The sequence below is a fragment of the Dromiciops gliroides genome, chromosome 3 (assembly GCF_019393635.1).
Source record: "Dromiciops gliroides isolate mDroGli1 chromosome 3, mDroGli1.pri, whole genome shotgun sequence".
Lineage (NCBI taxonomy): Eukaryota > Metazoa > Chordata > Mammalia > Microbiotheria > Microbiotheriidae > Dromiciops > Dromiciops gliroides.
In genome coordinates this window covers 17,334,346-17,341,400 of record NC_057863.1, presented here as the reverse complement: position 1 = coordinate 17,341,400, position 7,055 = coordinate 17,334,346, and positions in this window count along the sequence as shown.

Below are 7,055 nucleotides of genomic sequence, written 5' to 3'. Positions count from 1 at the left end.
CTTTCCCACAGACTTATACAGTGTCAGATGGAAATATGAGCACACAGATAACATATAGGTAAATGACACTAATAGAGAGGTGCATTCTTAGAGAACACATATGGTAGAGACCGCTCATATCTCTGACACTATAAAGCCCAGCTGTGCTTCCTCTTCTGGGAGTATTCCTGTGCCTTTCCCTGTGGGTGTCCCACCCCTGCTGGGCATGGAGGTCTGCTGGGAGGAAGCCACTGTGAAATGAAGCAGCTAGGTGGCACAGTGGATAAAGCACCGGCCATGGATTCAGGAGTACCTGAGTTCAAATCCGGTTTCAGACACTTAACACTTACTAGCTGTGTGACCCTTGGCAAGTCACTTAACCCTCATTGCCCTAAAAAAAACCCCAAAAGAAATGAATAGAACTCATTCATTGGATAGAAAGTACACAACTCAGAGGACCCGAGTCCAAGTCCTGCCCTTCCTGTTTAACATCTGTGACTTCCTTGTCCATAAGCTATAAGCCAAAGGTTGGACTAGATGACCCCTGAGGTATTTTCCTGCTCTGAACCTCTGAGCCTCTCACTTGGTCTGTAAAAGGCATTGTTCCTTGCCAAGCCCAGTGGGCATATATTTCCAACTGGTGACGATGTGTGGGTAGGAGACAGAAGTCTCATCTCTTTTGCCAAGAGTCAGAGACCCCCGTTCCCTGTCCCAATCCAGGTTCTTTTCCTTTATCTGGCTCTCTTCTCAAATGCCAGAGCTCACATGTCTCTAAGACATCTTCTGGCTCAAATGGCTACCTAGAAAGTGTGTCCTGCTTTTTAACATACACCAGGGGCATAGCTGAGCCTTTGACTAGCCAGTGACTAACTTCCCTGAATTCCAGGGTAATCTCATTGGAGAACTTTTTTTTTTTACTAAAAATTTTTATTTCAAGTTTTGAGTTCCAAATTGTATCCCTCCTTCCCTCCCTCCCTGCCCCCCCTCCTCAAGGCAACAAGCAATCAGATATAGGTTATACATGTGCCATTTATGTACAACATTACCATATTAGTCATTTTGTATAAGAAAACTCAAATAAAAGAAAAACAAAAGAAAGAAAGTGAAAAATAGTATTCTTCAGTATGGGTTCAGTCAATATCAGTTCTTTCTTTGGAGGTGGATAGTATGCTTCATCATTAGTCCTTTGGGATTGTCTTGGATCATTGTTTTGCTGAGAATAATTAAGTCATAACAAAGCATAAATACCCATTCATGGTCTATTGTCCCATATGATCGGTAACACCGTTAACTGAGCTCTGGGGAAAATTAATTAATCAAAAGCCTCCTCTTGAATTCTATTGGGGAAAAGATGAGATTCCAGGAAAGGATAGGAATTAAGGTTAGGGTAGGTGGGACAGTGATGATATAATAGACGGGTGGCAGAGCTACTCAATTCTTTTATGTTGCTTTAGACTAGAAAGGATAGAACCAAAATAACTAGTAGTGAGTAGCTACTCCAGACCGTTAGGAAGAGAGTGAGCTGCTTAACTGGGATGAACGCCATCCTTGGGTACTTTGGTTGATGTAATTCTGCAGCCTTTGACACTATTCATCACTGTCTCTTCTTGGATACTCTTTTTTCTCTAGGGTTTTGGGATGCACCCCCCTCTGTCTCTCTTTCTGTCTCTGTCTCTGTGTCTCTGTGTCTGTCTCTGAGTCCCCCCCCCACCCCCACCCCGTCCTGGTTTTCCTCCTACCTCTCTGACTTCTCCTTCTCTGTCCCGTTTGATGGATCTTCTTCCAGATCACACTCTCTAAACATAGAGGCCCCTTGGGGTTCTATCCTGGGCCCTTTTCTCTTCTTCCTCTAGACCACTTCAATTAATCTCATTAGATCCCATGGATTTAATTACCATTTCTATGCTGATGATTCTCAAATCTACCCATCCTGCCCCCACCTCTCTGCTAACGGTCTCATCTCATTTTTTAACTGCCTTTCAGACATCTCAAACTGGATGTCTGGGTAGATCTCTAAATCTCAATATTTCCAAAGCGGAATTCATTATCTTTCACTTGAAATCCTCTCCCCATCCTGCCTTCCCTATTACTGGAGAGGGTAACACGATCCTCCTAGTCCCATAGGTTCACAACCTAAGAGCCATCTTCAACTCCTAACTATCTCTCACTCCCCCCCCCCCCAATCCAGTCTATTGCTCAGGCCTTTCTATCTCATGTGACCAGCTTATCACCTACTCAGGACTCTAGTGCCTCCCTATTACTTCCAGGAACATAGACAAAATATCTAATTGTCATTCATAACCTACCTTCTAGTACCTTTCAAGTCTTCTTATGTATTACCACCTAATATGTCTCCCTCAGTCCACTGACACTGGCCTCCTAGTGGTCCCAGGAACAAGACACTCCATTTTGCAACATCTTTCATATATAACCCCCTCTCTAACATGACCCTCATTCTGGTGCCTTTTTCATCTCCTACCTGGACTATTGCAACAGCTGCTAGTGGGTCTGCCTGCCTCAAATCTCTTCCCCAATCCAATCCAAGTTCCATTCAAACACTGAAATGATTTTCCTAAAGTGCAGGTGTGGCCATGTTATGAGGCAGCTATGTGGCTGAGTGGATAGAGTGCTGGGCCTGGAATCAAGAAGATCTGAGTTCAAATCTAGCCTTAGACACTTATTAGCTGTGTGACCTGGAATTTATCCTCATTTAACTTCTGTTTGATCTAATCCACAGGAGAAGCAAATGGTAAACTCCAGTATCTTTGCCAAGAAAACCATGTTCATGGGGTCATGAAGAGTTGGATAGGACTGAACAACCACCACCAGCACCATGTTATTTCCCACCACACACACATACAGACTCACAGACACATACATAGACACACACATACACAGACACTCAATAAACTCCAGGAACAAATACAAAATGCTTGATTTGGCATTTAAAACCTTTTATAACCGCCCCCCCACCAATGTTCCAGTCTTCTTACATCTTTTTTTTTTCTTGAGAGGCAATGGGTGTTAAGTGACTTGCCCAGGGTCGCACAGCTAGTAAATGTTAAGTGTATGAAGCCAGCTTTGAACTCGTGTCCTCCTGAATCCAGGGCCAGTGCTCTATCCACTGTGCCACCTAGCTGCCCCTCAAGTCTTCTTACATCTTACTCTCTGACATGTACTTTGATCCAATAACCTTGGCCTCCTAGTTGTTCCATGAACAAGACACTCCATCTCTTGGTTCTATGCATTTCTTCTGGCTGTCCCCCAGAACTGGAATGTACTCTCTCCTCTTTTCTAACTACTGACCTCGCTTTCCAGCTTTCTTTGAGTCCCAACTAAAATCCTACCTTCTACAAGAAGGCTTCCCCAGTGCTTTTTCTCTACAAATTATTTCCTATTGATCCTGTATATAGCTTGCTGCATATATGTTTATTTGCATGTTGTCTCCCTCATTTAGACTGTAAGCCCCTCAGGGGCTATCTTTTTCCTCTTTTCGTCCCCCTAGAGTTTAGCACAGTGCCTGGAACATAGTAGGTGCTTAATTAAAGTTGATTGATTACTGAGCCACTGTCACCAGTACTTGAAAAATTGTAGAGAAAGGCAGAAGCATCACAAGACTGGAGAAGGGTAATGTCCTGGCATTCCAAAGAAGGAAGAAAATGTTCTTTAAAAAAAGCCCATAGGGGGGCAACTAGGTGGCGCAGTGGATAGAGCACCGGCCCTGGAGTCAGGAGTACCTGAGTTCAAATCCGGCCTCAGACACTTAACACTTACTAGCGGTGTGACCCTGGGCAAGTCACTTAACCCCAATTGCCTCACTTTAAAAAAAAACAAAAAAAACCCCAAAACCCATTGCCCAGTCAGCTTGACTTAAATTTCCACAGAAATGATAGTGTGGATCATTGAAGAGATAGTTTATGAATATCTATAGAAGGAAGCAATGATCACAAAAACCAGCAGGAAAAGCCATACTAAGCAATCTCCCCACCCTCCTTTTTTGGATAGAGTTATTAAGCTGGAAGATTAGGAGAATACTATACACTAGTTTACTCAGATCTCAGCAAAACATGATGATAAAGTATCTTGTGATATTCCTGCGGAAAAGGTGGAGAAGAGAGGGATTAGATAGTCATAGTATTAAATCAATTAAGAGCCATTTAAATGTCTGGGCTCAAAGAGTTTAGATCTATCTGTTAGAGAGCTGTACTTGGCTCTGTACTGTTGAACTGAATTACTAATGATCTGGATAAAGACAGAGATGGCAGGTTGTTCAATGTTTGATGACACAAAGCTAGATGTGATAGGTAATGGGCTGGAGAATGGAAGTGGTAACAAAACAATCTCAACTGGCTAAAGGACTAAGCTGAGTAGGCTAAAATACAACCTTATAGGGATAAGTATAAATATGGGACCACCATGTAGTGCAGTGGATAGAGTGCCAGGCCTGGAGTCAAGGAGGTTCATCCTTGTGGGTTCAAATCTAGCCTCGGACACTTATTAACTGTGTGACCTTGAGCAAGTCACTTAACCCTGTTTGCCTCAGTTTCCTCATCTGTCAAATGAGCTGGAGAAGGCAATGACAAACAGCTCCAGTATCTTGGACAAGAAAACCCCAAATGGAGCCATGGAGAGTTGGACACAATTGAAAATGACTGAAAAACTGAGCGGGGTTTTGGCAGGCAGCAGCTCATTGGGAAGAGATATGGGGGTTTGGGTGGAGAGAGAAAGAAGAGCATCATACAAGGGAGATTTCATTCCCAGAAGGAAGCCCACACATCCTAAGAAGAGGAACACCTTGACATACCCACTATATCTTCAAAAGATGATTTTGATATTCAGAACTATATCTCACAACTATGTTAGAAAAGTGAAATTGTACAAGAACATGCTACTGGAGTTTAAATTCCTTTTTAGATCTATCTTCGTCCTCCCTGAATATAGAATAAATGAACTGAATTAAGAACCAGATACAATTTAGCTGAGAAGCATGACAAGAGACTTGATGCTTTGGCATTAGCTTTGGAGGGAGAGGGAAAGCTTCTAGAATCACTGGCCACATTTCCTGCATCCAGCAGAATGGGCAAATCTCAGTCTTGACTCTCTGATCAAAAACTCCACTCGTAGAGTTACTCCACAAACACTGAAATGGGCTTTTACACTTTTACATTTGTGAAAGGAACTTTAGCACGCTGGATATAATGAAAATGTATCGAGCATCCACTGTGATATGAGTAGCCGCCGGATACAAGGTCATTTGCTCTTGAATGGGTCTCTGTGGAGTGCATGCCTTTGAATGATATAATCATTGACTTTGTAGCCATCGAAGCCAGGAGAAGGGATCTCTGAAATTTGTAATTGGAACTGTATGTGATAAAGTTTTGTCCTTATACTATTGCCATAACCTTTAAATGGGCATAAATGTTTGATGAGGTAAAATTGTATTCCTATTTTTTGGGCAAATGAGAAGAGAATTATAATAATAAATAATAGCTCCTTGTATAATGCTTTAAGGTTTGCAAAGCACATCCTAAATGTCTCATTTGATCCTCACAACAGACCTGGGAGATAGAGACTATTATTACCCTGATTTTACAGGTGAAGAAACTGAGATAAATGGAGGCTAAGTGATTTGCCTAAGGTCACATAGCTAGTCAGTATCTCAGGCTGGATTTGAATTCAGGTCTCCCTGACTCCAGATCCAGCTCTATCCACTGAACCACCCAGCTAGAATCCTAGAAGGTTAGAACAAAAAAGAATTTTGGCAATCAGGAACATAGATTTAGAGCTGAGAGGAACTTTAAATATCACAACTGCTTTCTAGGCCCCCAGAAACTGTCAGTCGGTCATTTACTTAAGTATATGTGTCAGGGCCTGTGCTAAGAGCTGGAATGTGTGTACAGGAGACAGTGATCCCAAATGTAGAGACCAAAGGTAGGGGACGTGAGTGTGCCAGTAGGACTTCTTGGCTCTTTAGAGAGTGCCTTTGTTATAATATGAATGTGTAACTGAGCAGAAGTTTGGCAAAACCACCAAATGCCATATAAGTTTTGATCCACACTTTGACAATTTGTCAAATAATTTGTATTGTTGCTATTTAGTTGTGTCCAACTCTTTGAGATTCCATTTGGGTTTTTTGGGGGTTTTTTTGGCAAAGATACTATAGTGGCTTGCCATTTCCTTCTCCAGTTCATTTTATGGATGAGAAACTGAAGCAAATAGAATTAAGGGACTTGCCCAAGGTCACATAGCTAGTAAGTATCTGAGGCCAGATTTGAATTTAGGTCTTCCTGACTCCAGGCCTGGCATTCTATCCACTGTGCCACCTAGTTGCCCAAAAGATATGAATTACATGCTGGAAATCTATCACTTGTATTTAACTAAATCTCTTTGAGGACTGGAACAGTGAGAATTTGGATGATCCTTTTGTAACATCAACTAACCATGACTGAGCCTTCCATTTTCTCATCCACATTAGTCTTTGGTTTCTGTTCAGTGCCCCAAGTATGCCCTCAGGGAGGAGAATCTGATTACAGGCCTCTCAAGCTGGGAGTGTTGCTTCCAAAGTCCATTGGGAATTGTACTTCCATTTAGCATCCGTTTTATTTCTGCCCAGCACTTCCCTGGCCAAACTGGTTAACAGAAGTTGGTAATAGGATTTAGATGTTTTAGTTTTCCTAACAATAATTTTACTTTAGTTTATGTAGGTATGATTCTCAAGGACATACACCATCAGCAATTTAGGAGATAAATCTTTTTCTTTTTTTTTTTTGGTGAGGCAATTGGGGTTAAGTGACTTGCCCAGGGTCACACAGCTAGTAAGTGTCAAGTGTCCGAGGCTGGATTTGAACTCAAGTCCTCCTGAATGCAGGGCCAGTACTCTATCCACTGTGCCACCTAGCTGCTCCGAGATAAATCTTAGAGAGCAGCTTTAGGGTGACCCTGAAGGGGTCATACCACTCCAGAGTCACTGAGGGAGGATTTGAATTCATGTCCTCCAAGGGCCAGGTTTGGCCCTCTGGACACTATGCGTCCATTGCTCCCAGTAGTGAATGAATACTGAATACAGTGATTGCCCT